A 19,392-nucleotide genomic window follows, 5' to 3' on the forward strand; every position below is an offset into this window, starting at 1 on the left:
GAAACCCAATGTAAACAAAACAGAGATTAGTACCTTTCATCTAGACAACAGGAGAGCCCATTACATTCCACAAGTTCAATTCAGAGGCCAACAGCTAAAATACTGTGCTCATCCAAAATACTTGAGTATTGTGCTGGATCGCTCTTTGGCATATAAAGAACACCTCTGCAGAACAACAGCAAAGGTTAAAACACGTAACAACATCCTTCACAAATTCAGTGGCACTAGTTGGGGAGCAAATGCTAATGTCCTCCGAACAACAGCTCTTGCCATAGTATACCCAGTTGCAGAATATTGCAGCCCTGTATGGATCAACAACTCACACACAGAAAAAGTTGATGTCCAGCTGAATGATACCATGAGGACAGTGTTTGGCACACTCAAATCCACACCACTTAAATGGTTGCCAGTATTAACTAACATTTCATCATTCCACCAAGATGTTTGCTTTTTCCCATCTTTACACTCAGTTGTTCCTAGGCATTCCCTTGCTGTTTGTACTACAGCATCCCTGTATGCCACCAATTCTCTTTCTATATCCTGAAACTGCTTACTGTCCACTGTTCGGAACTTCCTACTAATTACATCCATGTACTTCTGCCTAACTTCCTCATCCTGGAGATTTTCTACCCATACTTGTTTACAGACAGTTTTCACTGCTCTGAAGAAGGAATGGTTAAAATGTACTGCAAATACACTCTTGCCAATTCATCAGGACTACAACCCTCAGAAGCATGGAAGATTAAAATCTCAACATCCATCATGGCAACTAGGAAAGAGGCTGGTTGTATCACAGTACAGCATGAATAATACCTGGTGGGAAATTTGGGCTGCTTAAATCGCTGACCACCTAGGGTTGATATCTGACCCTTGTAGGAAACTTGCTGGGTTCGTCTTGCCAAGAAGAATCTGGACTTCGTTGAACAGGGTGCGGACCAGTCCTGGAAGATGCAACTTCTGGCTCCACAAGTGGGGAAAAACTTCCAGTCCTCATTGCGACTGCGGTGACGTGGCTCAGACAGTCCACCCTGTTGTAATGATGTGCCCACTTCAGAACTTCCAGGGAGGATACCATGAACTTCATGCGACAAGTCAAGAGGCAGTGAACTGGCTAAATTCTCTGGACATTAACTTATAAGTTATATTACCATCCATTGATCATTTGTCCAATTGTTTTGCTATCTACTTCAAGTGTACATAGTTTTAAGTGTTTTATATATATATAGCTATAGTTTCTCTGTACCCTCTATATGCCATACAAAATAAATAAACATGAATTACCCAAAACACTGTTCATTTCCTTTTTCCCTCCCTTCCTAAGATTCTTTGTTACTGTCCAGAAAAGTTTCCCTGCTGCTTGACCTAACCTTGCCAAAACCTTCCCAAAATTTCTTTTTTGATTCAGTAGCTATTTGTTTCACTCTGTTTCCTTCATCTATGTACAATTCCCTGTCTGCATCAGCCCTTGTTTGGAGCCATTTCTGATAAGCCTCCTTTTTACATTTACAAGCTGCTCTCACTTCATCATTCCACCAAGATGTTTGCTTTTTCTCATCTTTACACACAGTTGTTCCTAGGCATTCCCTTGCTGTTTGTACTACAGCATCCCTGTATCCCACCAATTCTCTTTCTATATCCTGAACCTGCATACTGTCCACTGCTTGGAACTTCCTACTAATTACATCCATGTACTTCTGCCTAATTTCCTCATCCTGGAGTTTTTATAACCATACTCATTTACAGACAGTTTTCACATTCTCTATCCTAGGCCTAGAGATACTTAGTTCACTACAGATCAGATAGTGGTCTGTTTCATCGAAAAATCCTTGAAAAACCCATACATTCCTAAAAGATTTCCTGAATTCGAAGTTGGTTAAGATATAGCCTATTATGGATCTGGTACCCCTAGCCTGCCCTGTGTAGCAGTGAATAGCCTTATACTTGAAGAATGTATTCGTAACTGCTAAACCCATACTAGCACAAAAGTCCAGCAAACGTTTCCCATTCCCATTAGCTTCCATATCTTCCCCACATTTACCTATCACCCTTTCATATCCTTCAGTTCTATTTCTAGCTCTAGCATTGAAATCGCCCATTAGCACCATCCTATCCTTGTTGTTAACCCTGACTATGATGTCACTCAATCATTCTTAAAACTTGTCAATTTCATCCACATCTGCACCCTCACATGGTGAGACAATTCTCGTCCGAACTCCTCCAACTGCCAAATCTACTCACATCATTCACTCATTTATGTGCCTAACAGAAACTATGTTGCATGCAATAGTATTCCTGATGAACAGCCCTATCCCAGACTCTGCCCTCCCCTTTTTAACACCCGTCAAGTACACTTTATAATCTACTAGCTCTTCCTCATTATCTCCCCTTACCTGAATATCATAGCACATCCAGATGCATCCACTTTGCTGACTCAGCCAGTTCCACTTTCTTTCTTCCATAAGTCCCATTAATATTGATAGATCCCCATCGAATTCCACTTCGTTGATATATTTCCAAGGAAGTCATTCATATCCTTCAGTTCTATTTCCAGCTCTAGCATTGAAATCACCCATTAGCACTATCCTATCCTTGCTGTTATCCCACATCTGTTAACCACATCTGCACCCTCACATGGTGCAGAGGTGCCAACCTTTGAAACGGATTTTCAGTAATCACCCTCCGCCCCCAAGAAAACTTTAGAGTCAAGTCCAAAGCACACTCCTTCCTTCTTGATAATGACACCTCTTTTGCCCTTCCCTCTAGCAATCTATTTGAAAGAATATCATATTACACAATAACATTTGCACACAACCCGTTAATTCAGTGAAAAAATATTTCTTGTATCTTGTTTCTCACGGAGCAGCTCCTTTTCACTGTAGTTTTTCTTGAAGCATCCTTCCCACTGTGATGACATTTTCGTCTTCTCAACCATAAGCGATTCCAGTGCAGATGTGCTTAATGTAGGCCTCACTTCTTTCTCAATCTTTCTGTCAACTGTCAGTACACTTAACACAGCAAATGCAACATTACTGAAGGGTTTATAGTGGAAAAGATCAGCTCCTGAGCTCCCTCATTCACAATGAATTTTACAACGCTTACCGGTAGCAAAAGGAACTCACGATCGAATAAGTATCGTTGCCAACTCACAAGCAATGAAACGGGGACCATTTAGGAGAAAGGCTCAAAAGGATTGAACATTTTTCCTTATTTTCTTTCCGTAGAAAATTATTTTTTCGTGATAATGTCAGCTTCTCCGTAATAATTTCTCCTTTGACCGTAATCCCATAATAGTGAGGGGAAATCCGTAATAATTACGGACAATCTGTAATAGTTGGCACCTCTGCATGGTGTATACACTGAGACAATTCTCGCCCGAATTCCTCCAACTGCCAAATCTACTCACATTATTTGCTCATTTACGTGCCTAACAGAAACTATTATGCATGCAATAGTATTCCTGATGAACAGCCCTACCCCAGACTCTGCCCTGACATTGCCTGTCAAATGGGAGTGGGACCCCGTTACTCCCATAGGGCCAAGGCTTGATTAAATGTTCTGAACTCTTTAAATTCATGAAGCATGATGCTACCCTACTTACACATAGTCCAAGTGAGGATCTCTCCTCTAACGGTTTAGGGACCATGGTGGATTGGATTCTATAGCCCTAGCCGCCTGAGCACAAGGAAGGCCGTGACTCAGATTATGTCTGAGAAGCCCACTCCTATTACGTAGTAACTGGTATCCCAACTCTCAGGACCACTTACTAGGCCACTCAGCCATTGCCTATGGTTCACTAACTAGGATGTGACTACAGTAACCCACACCATGAACAAGGTATAGACAGTACAAAATATTTTGGGTTTATGCATTGTGAAGGAGGCAAACTGCAGGGAAGCTTTGAGTTTTATGAGGACTATACTTCATTTCCTCAGAAAGGACATGACATGTCATGGTTCATTTCTGTGGTTACTGAGAAAAGACCATGTGAGTGATGAAGTTTCTCTGCAGTTTGTTTCATTCATATGACCTTACCTAACAAATCTACAAATGATTTCACTCTAGGTTAGGTTATGACAAATATGTAATGCTCAAAATTGTAGATTATACACATTACACAAAACTTCTCTTATAAAATTGTTCAATTCGCATAACTGATTCTTCTTTACTGTTTTCATGTGAGGATAAAGGTAAATTTAGAAATGATAAATATTTAATGTTACCACTGATGCTTTCATGGCCTGTACTTATAGACATGATACAGGCTTTTGGGCTTATGCCATGTCAAGAAAATAAGGTGAAATTCTTTACGTTTTGCAGAGAACTATGCTCTGTGTCATCAGAAGGAAATCTTGACTGTCCTCGAGAAAGGCTTAAAAAACCACGAGATCAGTTGTGATTGTTGTTGTTGTAGAGGTTATAAAACACTACTGTTTGGAATCTGTGGCTCAAGGCAACATCTTAAGAATAACTGCCCCATGTCTGTTCGAAATAGAGGTCATGACCAAAAGTTAACAAAAAATGGGTATATTTCCTAAACTTGAAAATTCTGTTGGATTTGCAAAGGTTATCTCTCCCCAAGGGTGCAACAAGTTGTCAAAGACTGGATTAGTTTTGGATCTTCAAGCTAGAAAATTCTTCTTTAAATTTTCCCCAAATTCAAAATTTAATTTGATTGATGTTCCATTGAGTGCCTTGAAAGTTTCTTGTGTGGGTGTCTTGGTATCAGAAGAAATTAGTGAAATTGATCAATTGGACCTTAATCATTTAGGTAATGAGTAGGCTAATCAAGTCCGTACTCTTTGTAATCAATTCCCTGATGTATTCACCAGTAAGTTGGGTCTAACTGATGTTTTAGAGTATCAGATTGAGTTATCCGACAACCAAGCGGTTAGATACCCCCCATTACCACCTTTCACCTCCCCGCATGCTTGAACACAAAAAAAAATTATCGACCAAATGTTGCAAGAAGGAGTCATAAGACCATCAACGTCTCCTTATGTATCAATGTTATGAGTAAAGAAGTGGAATCAGAGGCAAGGCTTTTTGCGGATGATGTTATTCTGTATAGAGTAATAAATACGGTAAGTTACAAGATTGTGAGTAACTGCAACATGACCTTGATAATGTTGTGAGATGGACAGCAGGCAGTGGTATGATGATAAACGGGGTTAAAAATCAGGTTGTGAGTTTCACAAGTAGGAAAAGTCCTCTCAGTTTTAATTACTGCATTGATGGGGTGAAAGTTCCTTTTGGGGATCATTGTAAATACCTACGTATTAATATAAGGAAAGATCTTCATTGGGGTAATCACATAAATGAGATTGTAAATAAAGGGTACAGATCTATGCACATGGTTATGAGAGTGTTTAGGGGTTGTAGTAAGGATGTAAAGGAGAGGGCACATGAGTCTCTGGTAAGACCCCAACTAGAGTATGGTTCCACTGTATGGGACCCTTACCGGGATAACTTGATTCAAGAACTGGAAAAAATCCAAAGAAGAGCAGCTCAATTTGTTCTGGGTGATTTCCGACAAAAGAGTAGCATTACAAAAATGTTGCAAAGTTTGGGCTGGGAAGAACTGGGAGAAAGAAGAAGAGGTGCCTGACTAAGTGGTATGTTCCGAGCTGTCAGCGGAGAGATGGCGTGGAATGACATTAGTAGACGAATAAGTTAGAGTGGCATCTTTAAAAGTAGGAAAGATCACAATATGAAGATAAAGTTGGAATTCAAGAGGACAAATTAGGGCAAATATTCATTTATAGGAAGGGGAGTTAGGGATTGGAATAACTTACAAAGGGAAATGTTTAATAAATTTCCAATTTCTTTGAAATCATTTAAGAAAAGCCTAGGAAAACAACAGATAGGGAATCTGCCACCTGGGCGACTGCCCTAAATGCAGATCAGTAGTGATTGTTGTTGTTGTTGTTGTTGTTGTTGTTGTTGTTGTTGTCTTTGAACTTAGACGTTACCCAATAGAAGAGGAAATGTTATGTTCATTCATCACCAGATGGCTCCTCAGACACGGTACAGGGCCAGCGTTCGATGCAGAAGCTGACGGAACCATCAGAATCAGTCTGGGAGGGTCACATAATATAACAGGTGTATGCACATATGATGGTATGGCACTGACACAAGTCTGGAATGAAACATCTGGCAATGAGGAACTTACAAATTTGGAAAACACCGAAAAGGAAATAACAACAATGAAGCGACAGGGAAGGGAACTACCTATGTAAATCCTTAATGGCTGACAACCAGGTATTTCTTAATTGATAGCCAGTGTCCCTGTTGAAATTGTTGGGATTTCTACATATTTCCACAGCTTCACATATAATCCCCCCCATGGTGCAACAGCCCCGAAGGACCATGGCCTAGCAAGTGACTGCTGCTCAGCCTGAAGGCTTGCAGATTATGAGGTGCTGTTTGGTCATCACGACGGATTCTCTCGGCAGTTATTCTTGGCTTTCTAGGCCGGGGCCGCTATCTCACCAAGAATTGTAATCACGTAGGCTGAGTGGACCTCGAACCAGCCCCCAGATACAGGTAAAAATCCCTGACCACTACAGATAAAGGTACAGTTTAATTAAAATAGAAAACTTGTTTTAATTATTACCCCAAATACAGGTGTGGTCCTATAATATTGAAAACTGCATATTTATGCATGACAGTTCCCCCAGCCCAAAAGCATGATTCATCACCAAGTTCCTGGTTGCCGAACATTCAGTTTTGCCATGGCCTGATTATATTTCTGACCTTTACCTCAACAAAAATATCCAGCAGGTAATGGAACTAGGAGGGTAAAGGTAGTTGACTGTATGAAAAGTAGAGTTAATGGAAAAATTTAAAACAATTTGGTGTAATAATCCTCAGATATAGGAGACTGAAAAACTGTACTGAGAGGATTCAAAAAGTGTATTGGAAATGATTACACCAACAAGTGGCATTACAAAGTAATGAAAAGCTTTATTAGGCTATGTCTATTTCAGTTTTTGTTATTTAATGAATATTGTATAATGCATTACATGATTCAAATATTTGTTAAATGTGTCCATGATAGAAGAAAGTTTTAAAATACTTGTATATTTAGAGTATATCAGGATGATTACAAAAGTTTGGCCACCCATTGTAGTTAACAGGATCATAAACTGAATGGTAGGGTGTAAAATGTGAAGGAAGCAGAATTTTTCAAAAACAAAATGTTATTGAAATTTTTATGCATTTCTATGGTGTACACATTGTCTAGTACAAAAAAGACTTAATTCATGTTGTTCACTTATGAGATATTAGCAAGATACCCGTGCTTCACTATGGCTTTAAACTGAAAATTATTATTCAAAATTTTCCACTGTCAGCTAAGCCTGTAAAATATGCCCTCAGTTCATACATCAAACTTTTTTGGGGGAATGATTTATTTTCTGATCTAACACTCATTTGAAGCCCATACAGAAAAATTTCAATGTTTTAAACCCTATCTTACTTAAAATCTGGGATGTAAAAGTGACCAACCTGTTAAATTTTGATTTTGTACGTCGAACAGTAATGGAGGAATGGATGCTTTTTAAAGGGTGAATGTTTTTAAATATTTATTAACATCTAGAGTACTGAAGACCAACTTTCATTTTTTTTTTAAATAAGTTAGTGCCTGAAAGGGTTTTAGAGAGTCAACCGCCATCTAAACCCCTTAGAGGAGACTTAGGTCAGGAATATTTTTAAGTAAATGATATTTTACACCTAGGACATAAGTGAACACCCTTCTAGTAAAATTAAAATGTTGTACATCAAACAGATTTGGAGGGATGAATAATTTTGTTTACAAAGCTAAGCTCATTTAACAGTTTAGGGTTTGAACACTAAAAAAATTCCTATTTCATATATAGGATTTGGAATTGGAATTTTGTCTTCATAAGTTAAACTGTTTTGGAGGAAGGTATGAACATGTTTGTTTTCAGATCTTAACCCCCATTTAACTCTCTGAGCAGTTACATTTGTTTCAAACCTTCTGTTATTTAACACCTAGGATATAATTTGGAATGTTGACTTCATAATTCAAACAGTTTCATATAAATGTATATTTTTGTCATCATTCCTCACCCCTAAACAAAACCCCCTTAGGGATGTACTGTTTTAAGTCCACTTCTTATTTGTATCCTCATAAAAATAATTCAACTCTTTTGACACCCCCTTAAGTTGATTCTCCCCCCCCCCACCCCCCACCACAAAATACGTGTGCCTTTATTTTTAAAGGAGATTCCAAATACCAATTTTCTAATCCGTAACATCCTTCATTTTCGAGATATAAGTATCCTCAACCAAAGAATTCAACTCATTTTTCAATTAATTTATATCCCACTCCCCTTAATTGGATTTTCCGAAAACAAAGGAATACGTGTTTCTTTCTTTTTAGAAGGATATTCCTAATACAAATTCTCATGTCTGTGTTATCTTCAGTAATTGAGATATAAGTATCCTCATAAAAAAAATCGTCCCCTTATCAGTCCTTTTTACAATCCCCATCCCTTAAGTGTTTATTCTGAAACAAAATACGTTTTACTTTATTTTTAAAAGAGATTAAAAATACCAACTTTCATGTCTGTAATATGTGGTAAGATTTTTATATACTGTAGATATGCTCATTTTAAAAATTCACCCCCTTTAACACTTCCCATTAAGTGGATTTTCAGAAAAAAAATTATGCATGTTCCTTTACTTTTACAGGAGATCCAAATACCAATTTTCATGTCTGTAACATCTTCAGTATTTTATATACAAAGGCCACTAGGAAAGTTTTGCAATACGCAAAACCAGTTGGCTAGACACCCCTGTTATGGTGAGGTGAAGGAGGGGTGAAAACTGGTCCATAAGACAGCAAGGTGCGACTTTCACACCAGTCGTTACTAAGCAGTGGGATTGAAAGCAAGTTAAGATATCAGTGTGTTCTAAAAATAGGGAAAGACTGTCCACATCAGACAACAATTTTCCGCTGGTACAAGGAATTCCAGAGGGGAAATTTTGGGGTTGAAGACGATCCTCATTCTGGGCGACCATCTGAATCAGTGACTAAGTAAAATATTGAACCTGTGAGGAAAATATTGCAGTAAGAGACGCGGTTGACATATCAACAGATAGAAGAGACCCTCCACATCCCTGCACCAGCTATTCATTCACTTCTACACGACCATCTCCATGCTAGAAAGGTTTGTTCCCTTTAGGTGCCCCATTCACTTTCAGAAGAACAAAGGGCACATCAAGTGAAACGGTTTGAAAATGGGACTTCCCGAAACGTCAGTGGCATCGCTACAGGTGATGAAACTTGGCTTTATTATTACGATGTCCCAAGAAAATCCCAGAACAAGGTGTGGCTGTTTGAAGATGAGGGTACTCCTGTGACTGTGCGAAAGTCAAGGTCAGTGAAGAAAAGGATGATTGCAATATTCTTCACTAAACGGGGCATCCTGACTCAGGTCGTGCTAAAAACACAAAGGACAGTTACTGCAAAGTGGTACAGTGAGACTTGTCTGCCTCAGAACATCCAGGCTCTCAAGCAACTCTGTCCGAAGTCACTGCTCAACACTTGGCTCTTGCATCACGACAATGCTCCAGCACATCAAGCTAATGTAACAATGTATTTTCTTGCCAGATCAGGGTTGACTGTGCTTGATCACCCTCCATACAGTCCTGATCTTGCCCCACGTGACTTTGCACTCTTCCCAGAAGTGAAGATGAAGCAGAAAGGGCAGCACTTTGCATCCGACGAGGAGTTTCTGGCAGCATGGCATCAAGAGTGTGAAAATGTGACCGAAGAAAAGTGGCAGAGTTGGTTCAGTGACTGGTTTCGACATATGGAGAAGTGTATTGAGTGTGGTGGAAATTATTTTGAAAAAGTTTAAAGCATTCACTCACATTGCAAAACTTTCCTAGTGCCCTTTGTGTAAGTGTCCTCATAAAAATAATTCCACAGTTTCTTCAGTTCTTTTCACCCACCCCACCCCCTTAAGTAGATTTTCCATAAACAAAAGAGTATATGTTTCTTTATTTTGAAAGAAGATTCCAAATACAAATTTTCATGTCTGCAACATCTAGAGTTTTTGAGATATAAGTATCCTCACAAAAAGAGTTCAACTCACTTTTCAGTCCTTTATGCAACCCCGTTACGTGATTTTTCCAAAAACAAAACTACATGTTTCTTTATTTTTAAAGGAGATTCCAAATATCAATTTTCACTTCTGTAATATTTCAGTTTTGGAGATACCAGTATCCCTAAAAAATAATTCAAGAACGAAAAATACGTGTTTCTTTATTTTTAAAGGCGATTCCAAATACCAATTTTTACGTCCGTAATATCTTCAGTTTTGTAGATACCAGCATTCTAATAAAAATAATTCAACATTTTTTCAGTCATTTTATCCCCTTAAGTGTTTTTCCAAAAGAAAAAAAGGGTTACTTTATTTTTAAAGATAGTGAAAATACCAATTTTCATGTCTGTAATATGTAGAAAGCTTTTTTGATATACTGTAGATATGATCATTTTAAAAAATTCACCCCCTTTAACACTTCCCTTTAAGTGGATTTTCAGAAGACAAATTATGCGTGTTCCTTTACTTTTGTAGGAGATCCAAATACCAATTTTCATGTCTGTAATATCTTCAGGATTTGATATATAAGTGTCCTCATAAAAATAATTCAACACTTTCTTCAGTTCTTTTCAGCCATCCCAACCCCTTAAGTGAATTTTCCAAAAACAAAAGAATACGTGTTTCTTTATTTTTAAAGAATATTCCAAATACAAATGTTCATGTCTGTAACATCTTAAGCTTTTGAGACATAAGTATCCTCATAAAAAGAGGACTCACTTTCCAGTCCTTAAATGATTTTTCCAAAATCAAAAATACATGTTTTTTATTATTAAAGGAGATTTCGTAAACTCCCCTGAAAATTATTCAACTACTAACGTTATTCTATGTCATGTCTCCACCGACAGCCCGGAACATGTCACTTATTGCATACTATAAACTTTATTTTGAGTCAGTATGAACAGGATATTAATTTATAAAGATAATATTGTTTAACAAATACCCTGATGTTCCACCTATTCAAAGCAAGTTATAATTTCATAGGTTACATATGTTTAACTTGGTTAATATCAAAACATGGGACATGTTTCGTATCGTCTTGGAGACGTCCTCAGCTGTAAAAGAAAAATTGTTAATATAATACTAGACTGGCCGTTGAAAATGTTCTTATGATATGTTTAAGCAAAGTTAAATACACATATCCGTACATATTTTAATCTAAAACACTTATTAAAACACACTTACTTCATCTGGCTAAAAACTGAACTTAAGTTTATGTAAAGTCTGTCATGTTTTTACATACAACTCTTCGGTAATTTGCTGAATGCACAACTAATGTTTTGCAGTGATCTTTTTGCAAGCTGGAGGGAAGAGGGAATATCTCAAGGTGAGTCATGAACCAACATGGACATAGTATACAATTATATAAGAATATCAGTAGAAATATGGTATTCAGATTTTATAAATGTGTGGAAGCTGATGAGGAAGAAGATTTTCGAAAACGTGAAATACTACAGGTGGCATTAGAAAAGAAATGGACTTAACCCTCTCATCCTCTACACAGCTTCACCTCAAGTAACTTCACCATCCTGTTGGCCGAGATGAACAGCAATGCTAGTAAGTGAGAAGGTATTTTTCCACAGTGAAAAACTCTACAAGGAAGATTAAAACATAAAGTATTAAATGTATAATAAGAGCAATCTCAATGGCCAGTCTAGTATAATATTTTAATCTTAATGATATTTTTCCCTTTTTTACAGCTGAGGATGTCTCAAAGACGAGACAAAACATGCCCCGTGTACTAATATTGAGAAAATAAAACATATGTAATCTATAAGATTATAAGTAATACTGAATCTGTGTAACCTCATGGTATATGTCAAACAAACATTATTTTCCTTCAAGTAACTATGACTTTGTCGAGCATCTCACCTCCTTTCTTCCAAGTCTACCCAGCCCAAATTTTGTAACATTTTTGTAACACTACTCTTCGGTCAGAAATCATGTAGAATAAAATGTGCCTCTTTGCTATGGATCTTTTCTGGTTCTCATATCATTTAGTCCTGGTGTGGGGCCCCTTCATTGGAAACATACTCCTATTTGAGTCTTAACAGATACTCATACACCCTCTCAATTACGTCCTTACTACAACCCCAAAATACCCTCAAATCAATGTGAAGGGATCTGTAGGGTGTTTTTGAGAAATTTAGGTATATATAATTAAGAGTTCGTATAAACACTGGCTACATTTTTTTTGTTTTTTTACATCCAAAGAGTATATAGGTAGCACAGTCCACAGAGTAAGCAAAGTTCTCACACTATTATGCCTTTGGCCTTAAGCACAGCTACGTAAAAGTATTGATATCAACAACATAACAACATTAAATATATTCACTTACATAAAAATAACCTAATATTTACATTTTTATATTTACAAAAATTTGTATCCCTTGTCCACAATACCCAGTGCTGATTTCACACCACAATGTCTGCAAAGCACACAGGAAGTTTTGGGTATTGGATCGCACTTACTTTTGGCCGACATTAATGGTTGTGGGTCAGCCAGTTCACTACCACAGTCCTTCAAGCTAAACACCGGTTTTAGCTTATCTATTGAAATGCTTGCTGTTTATCCCTAATTATCAGTGTGAAGAATTTTGGAGTGCCCTGAATGACTTCATATGGACGTTCATAAGGTTGTGTGAGCCCAGTCTTGATTCTGTTGACTCTCACAAATGCATAGTTGATATGCGTGAGGTCACTATGGATGAATGGTGTTCCTCGATTTTTGTTATGACAGTTTTCTTGAGGTTATTCATTTGCTTCTTAAGGGTAGTGAAAATGTTGGCAAGTCTATATATATCTTGAGGTTAGGAGCCTCAAAGAAATCACCAGTTAGCCTTAGGGTTGTGCTGTAAACCATTTCTGTTGAGTTAGATTCTTTTCAAAAAACACAACGAAGTCCCATTAGGTGAGTTGGAAGTACATGAGTCCACTTTGTTGTAGCATGGGCACGTGTTGAATATTTCAATGTACAATGAAACCCTTTTATCTTTCCATTTGATTGAGGATGATAGGCAGGTGTTCTTGTTAGTCAACAACCGCAAATCTTGGGTAGTGCAGGAAACAAACTTGATTGAAATTGCATTCCCTGATCTGTCACTATTTGGCAAGGAGCTCCAAATCTAGTGATCCAGTGCTTGAGCTACAATTTTGGCTTGGGTATTTCAGAGTGGCATGACTTCTGTCCAGTTTGTAAATCTATATATACATGTAAGGCTATGGGTGAATTCATCTGAGGGTGGTAAAGGGCCAATGACATCAATATGAACCACATGGAAATGTTCATTTACACTGGGAAAATGTGCAGTGGGTGCTTTAGTATGCCTGGAGATTTTACTTTTCTGACAAGGTATACAAGCTTTTGCCCATTGTTGAATGTCTTTCCATAATTTTGGCCAAACAAATCTAGGAGATATAAGTCTCACTGATGATCTCATACCTGGATGAGCCATGTCACGACAATGTTGAAAGATGGAAAATCTGAAGTGCTTGGGCACATATGGCTGAATATTGTCTGTTGACACATCACACCAGAGACTGGTACCATCAGGCATGGTGTGAAGCTTGAACTGAAGTGGTCAGAATTTAATTGGAGTTTCTGAAGCTCTTCATCTTGTCTCTGTAAAATTGCCATTACTTCATAATTCATTGACACTAACTCTTCCATATATGGCAAATGTTCAACCACAACATTTCCTCTACCTGAGACATGTCACAAGTCTGTAGTGAACTGGGATATATCCATTCAAGTTTAAAAACTTAATGTTTTTTCCGTATTGAACCGAGAATCTAATGGAAACAAGAGAGGTCCACCTATTCAATACCATACAATGTTATAAGAAAAATTATAACATTTTATTATACTCGGTACCGGTTTCGATGCTGGTGTGCATCATCATCAGCCAAAAATAAGAAAAATATACATAGACAAAGTTACAATAAACAATGCATAAAGTACATACAAATTATACAAAACTGCCAAGACCTAATTAAAAATGGGATCCATAAACATTAACCTATGACCTAAACTTAAAAAATATCACCAGCTGTCTTAAAACTATGAATATACGTCCTCTTGATAAAAGTCCTCTGAATCTAAAAACATTAAACCATGTGCGGACAAAAACCAATGTTTCACTATCATAAAAGTCCAAGAGCATAATTTTAATTTTGTAAGAACATATGTGTAAAAGGTTTACTTGCTAAACATTCACTGAGTATTAGAGTTAGCAGTGTAAGAAATTAAGAAACCGTTTTTCTATTGGTTAAAAATGGCTGTCATTAAAATAACACAACCAGCCAAAAGACGTAACTTCCTATTTTGCGTGATAAACATATGTCTTCTCTAACATTGCCACCTTCTTTAAGTATTAGATAACAAGATCTTTTTAATGAAAAAATTTTGGCGGACGCCGTGTTTCCAGGGTACTGTTCTCGGTTCAAACTAGGACCTGAAGCGAATAAAAAAGAAAAGAATATCAAGAAAGGCTTTTAAAAAAAATCTTGTCGTAAAAATGTTTACGTGAATAAGAGACTCACCTCTGGGAGCGTATATATTATGTGTTATTAGGCGTTAGGGAAGACACTGAGAGCAGCAAGACACCGTGACCAATGCACCCGCGTTGGAGGGGAAGGGAGGAGGAAGCAAAACAAGGGAGGCACTGAGAAGGAGTAGGACGGGCCCGGAGCCAATGGCAATGAAGGAAGGAGGGAAGAGGGAGGGGAATTATGCAGGGCAATGTGGCGAGAGGGTGTGGCGTGAGAACGTTTTTTGTATACTATGAAAAACTAATTTGCTATTGAAAGTTTTTCTAAGTCTGAAAAACGTTATCAAAAAAACAAAGAATACTCTTGGTTTCTCAGAAATATCATTAAGATTCAAACCAGCATTAAAGTATTGGTTCAGGTGAATAAAACAGCTCTCAGTGATGTCAAGTAAAGTACCTTTATTAATAACCTGTAAAACTGTAAGATCCTGATCAATGCTAGTAAAATTATGTTGAAAATCTTTCATATGCTGCCCCATTGCTGAAAACTTATTGTACCTAACGGCATTAACGTGTTCCGCGTATCTAATTTTAAAGTTACGCCCTGTTTGTCCAAGATAAGAACTGCTGCAGTCTTGGCAGCATAATCTGTATACTCCAGAACTATGAAAAACATTTTCTATTTAATGAAGTGGAGTTATGCAGGATGTCAATACTTCTATTATTAGTTCTGTAAGAAATCTTAGTGTTATGTTTTTTAAAGATGTTGGTGATGCTGTGTATTTTATTTGTAAAGGTAAAAGTCGAAAAATTATTAACTTTGGGTTTTTCTCTCGAAAGGGTGGCATTAGGACGGTACTTAAACTTGTTAACAATTCTATCACTGAAAGCATTCTTAAAACCATTGTTTCTAGCTATCGCCCGAATTAAATTTAGTTCTTTATTCAGATTCTTTTTCGACATAGGAACTCTAAAGGCTCTGTCAACCAGACTGTTATATGTGGCATTTTTATGGGCCTGAGGATGGAAAGAATCGTTCCTAATGGTAGTCTGAGTAGGCTTTCTATAGATATTATATGAAAAGGAAGAAAGTGAACGAGTAACCGTTAGGTCCAAAAAATTTAAACGATTATTATTCTCGGATTCTAAGGTAAACTTTATATTCTGATCTAAACTGTTAAGATTTTCAAGAGTAGCTTTTGCATCTGTGGACCGTTCATCTAGAATTACGAAGGTATCGTCCACAAATCTGGCCCAAAAATAAATATTACTGAAGGTTAAATTTTTGCTTATAGCATTATTTTTAAGGGGTCTAAGTAAATCTCCGCCAAAATCCCGGAGGCCGGTGACCCCGTTGCCAGACCATTCTGCTTATAAATGGTATTATCAAAAGTAAAGTAACTATTATTAATTAGCAAGTTAAGAAGACTCATAAAATTTAAAACTTCCAGTTTACTTAGTTGACTATTGGCAAGAAGATTCTTCTTGATGATAGGAAGAAGCTCCTTGGTACTTATACTGGGAAACATGTTAACTATATCGAAAGAATGCATAGTGTGATAAGGACGAAGAACAAAACTATCCAATTTATTAAATAATGCGTGGTGTTCTCAATCGAGTTGTTCGAAGTAAATTTGTAATTTTTAGCAAGAAACGTTTGAATAAACTGCGCTAGCTTGTAAAGAGGACTCGGCCTGTAATTTATAATAGGTCGAATGGGGACACCAGCCTTGTGAATCTTGGGAAGTGATCTCGCTGTCGGCAGACTCGGGTTCATGGTTATTAACTTTTGTTTTTCTTGTTCCGTAAAAAGGAAGGAAGAATCATTCAGGATTTGTTTTAGCTGCCTTTGAATGATTTGTGTAGGGTCCTTCTCTACAATTGAAAAATATTAAAATTGGAAAAATAGGCAAGGACATTGGATTTATTATGCAATGCATAAAGCTTAATCTTACTCTTAATTTTTTAAGGAATACATTAAAACCAAGCTTCTTACCCTTTCATCGGCGTAATCTTTACTTTAGGACTAATAAACTTTGTTTACTTTTCCTTTCCCCTTCCCCCTCTTTGCTCCCAGAAACCGTCACCCTGGTTTCCCGGCTGGGTGGCTGGGACCTCGGGTTCGGTCACCCCGTGCTGGCTGAGTCTCTCTCCCTCGGAGCTCTCAGATTCGGCCTCCCTGGATGCGCCTGAAAGGTCAATCACCAGTGGGGCCTCGTCCGACCCCGAGTCCGAGTTTCCCGCTCGCCCGGGTGGGGGTTGGACTTTAGTTGGCGCCATCCGCCGAGTCCGTCTCTCCCTCTTATTCCTTCCCTTGTGCGCTGTTGTCTCCGCGCTCGGGTTGGCGGAACTGGGTCCCGCTTTCCCGGCGTCCGACGGGCTGACCACTGGGTAGGGTTTGAGGGTTCGGTTCATGTTAGGGGGAGTAGCCTCCACTTTATGTTTGTGTTGCTCCACAGTCGCTGGCTCAGTGGAGCCATACGACTGTTCCTTCCCGTGTTCGGGTTCCGGCACATCGGGGGCTAGCCCCGGTTCCCGGTCGCCCTCACACAACGTCACGCATTCCAGCTCAGCTTCCAGGCTGTGCCTGCTCTTATTTCGGGGGTCAGCTCTGTGGCTGGCCGGCCGATTGGGGAGCGGCTGCACTGGTATGTGCGAGCTGGCTTGTACTGACGGGGTGGTGATCGGAGATGTCGTGGTGGTGGTAGTATTTGTAGTGGTGGTGCACGCATAGTTACGCATAGCGTACCCCGTCAGGTAAACTCCAGTTGTTAGGTTTACTTGCTGAGAGTCAGGTGTGCAGTCTGTTCCCAGCTCCTCTAACACTTGTCTCCCGCTCGCGGAGTACGTTAGGCACTGAGCCACCTTCAGCTCCCGCTTGGCTGGGTCATTGACCTGAGCGAGGGCCGGTAGCGACACGCTATGCGTGCTTGTAGCATTGCACCCTACAGACATATTCAATACATTATTATTGAATAATATATTGCCGGTGGGGGTAATTGGCGGGGGGGCGGCGCTGTGATAACTGCGCTTTGCCCTCCGCTGATGAATTGACGGCCGTAGAGAGGTCAGAGTACCGTGATAACGACAGCTCCTCACTCTCCGTCAGTTCTTGCAGTTCGTTGTTGTTTGTCTGTAAGGTTCCAGGCTTGCCAACAAATTGCTCTTTACTAAGCGTATCATTGCTCTTTCTGGAAAAACAAGCCTGGTCCCGTGTGTGTGTGTGTAGGGACATTCTAATACGAGCTAGTAGACGCGGGATGATCCGTTGTTAAGCGGGTCCCTGGCCTATAGATTCCCTATCTAACCCTAGGTACCGATAGGCGGTAACCGGCTGGGACAGGTAGTGTAATCTCTCGAAGTTCTCTGAAGGTCTCGGTGAAAGGAGAGAGACAGCGCAACGAGAGGCACGTATGTCCTTTCACTACGACAGTCAGCTCGTCCTTGACTGACACTACAATATGCAGCCACCTTTTATAGACGTTGGTTGACGCACCTACGCAATCTCCAGAAATAACAATGATCTACTCCCAACCGCCTCAAACTGTTGCATGTAATGGTGAAATCCCCTGGGGCGGCCTGAGTATCTGAGCTCAGTGCTAAATACGCACGATGACGTAGTCATGACGTGGTGATGACTTGACAGAAATCCCAGCAGTATTGCACAATGTAACGATGTCACATCCAACATCTGATATATAACAATTCTCACTGTACATGTTTTAATGTTAATCTACACACACATACAGTATATATGCATACAGTTAACTACAATCATGAAAGCGTCAAGCATTGCATAATCGAATTGAATAAGAATGATAATACAATGAAAGTAATCTCACAGATAAAATAATAATAATAATAATAATAATAATAATAATAATAATAATAATAATAATAATAATAACACAGATAAAATAATAAAATAATAAAAATACAGATATCATCTTGTAACGGGATTTGAACCATTACAATTCGCCTCCCTCATAAATAAATCGAAGATCATAGAATCGATTGATTTATGAACATAATATATATATATAAAACACTGACACATATAAACACTTTAAATGAGTATACAACAATAATTTTCTTTTTCAACATCCACACATTTTATAAACATCACATATATGAGAATTTTTCTCGCACATTGTCATCGTAGATAACTGACCCGTGTCCCATTCTCTCTCTCTCTCTCTCTCTCTCTCTCTCTCTCTCTCATACAAATCACAAGAGTATAGCACTCATTCTTCCAATACACCAATACGACACTTGGTTCACACGCAAATTCACAGATGTTAGTTTCATTTTGCCAGTTTCTCACAAAACTTAATCATCTTATTCTTATCTCAACAAATCTCAAGTGAAGTACTTCTTTAAATTCCTAATGTTATAAGTACCGACAATCTTCCCTTCCCGATCTTTTAAGGAATATGCACACTTCCCGATACGGTTCACAATAGTGAAATACCCCTGATACAAAAATAACTTAGACATATTTCCCGCCTCTGCAGATGATGAAATGGAGCTCTGAGTAGCACCTTGTTACTCAAACTGAATCAATTTTGCCCTCATTAACTTACATATCTCAATAAATCACATCCTTCTTGGCAACAACAATTAAAGAATCAATACTATGGCTACAAGATGGTTCAATTATACCGTAATCCAGCATAATGTTTGTCCGTTCTATGACGTCACAAGCATTTTTAAGTTAAATGGGGTACTTACCTCCCACAAATGATGAATGGTCATGTGCTACAAATTTATGT

This window comes from Anabrus simplex, chromosome 2, assembly GCF_040414725.1.
Source record: "Anabrus simplex isolate iqAnaSimp1 chromosome 2, ASM4041472v1, whole genome shotgun sequence".
Taxonomy (NCBI): Eukaryota; Metazoa; Arthropoda; class Insecta; order Orthoptera; family Tettigoniidae; genus Anabrus; species Anabrus simplex.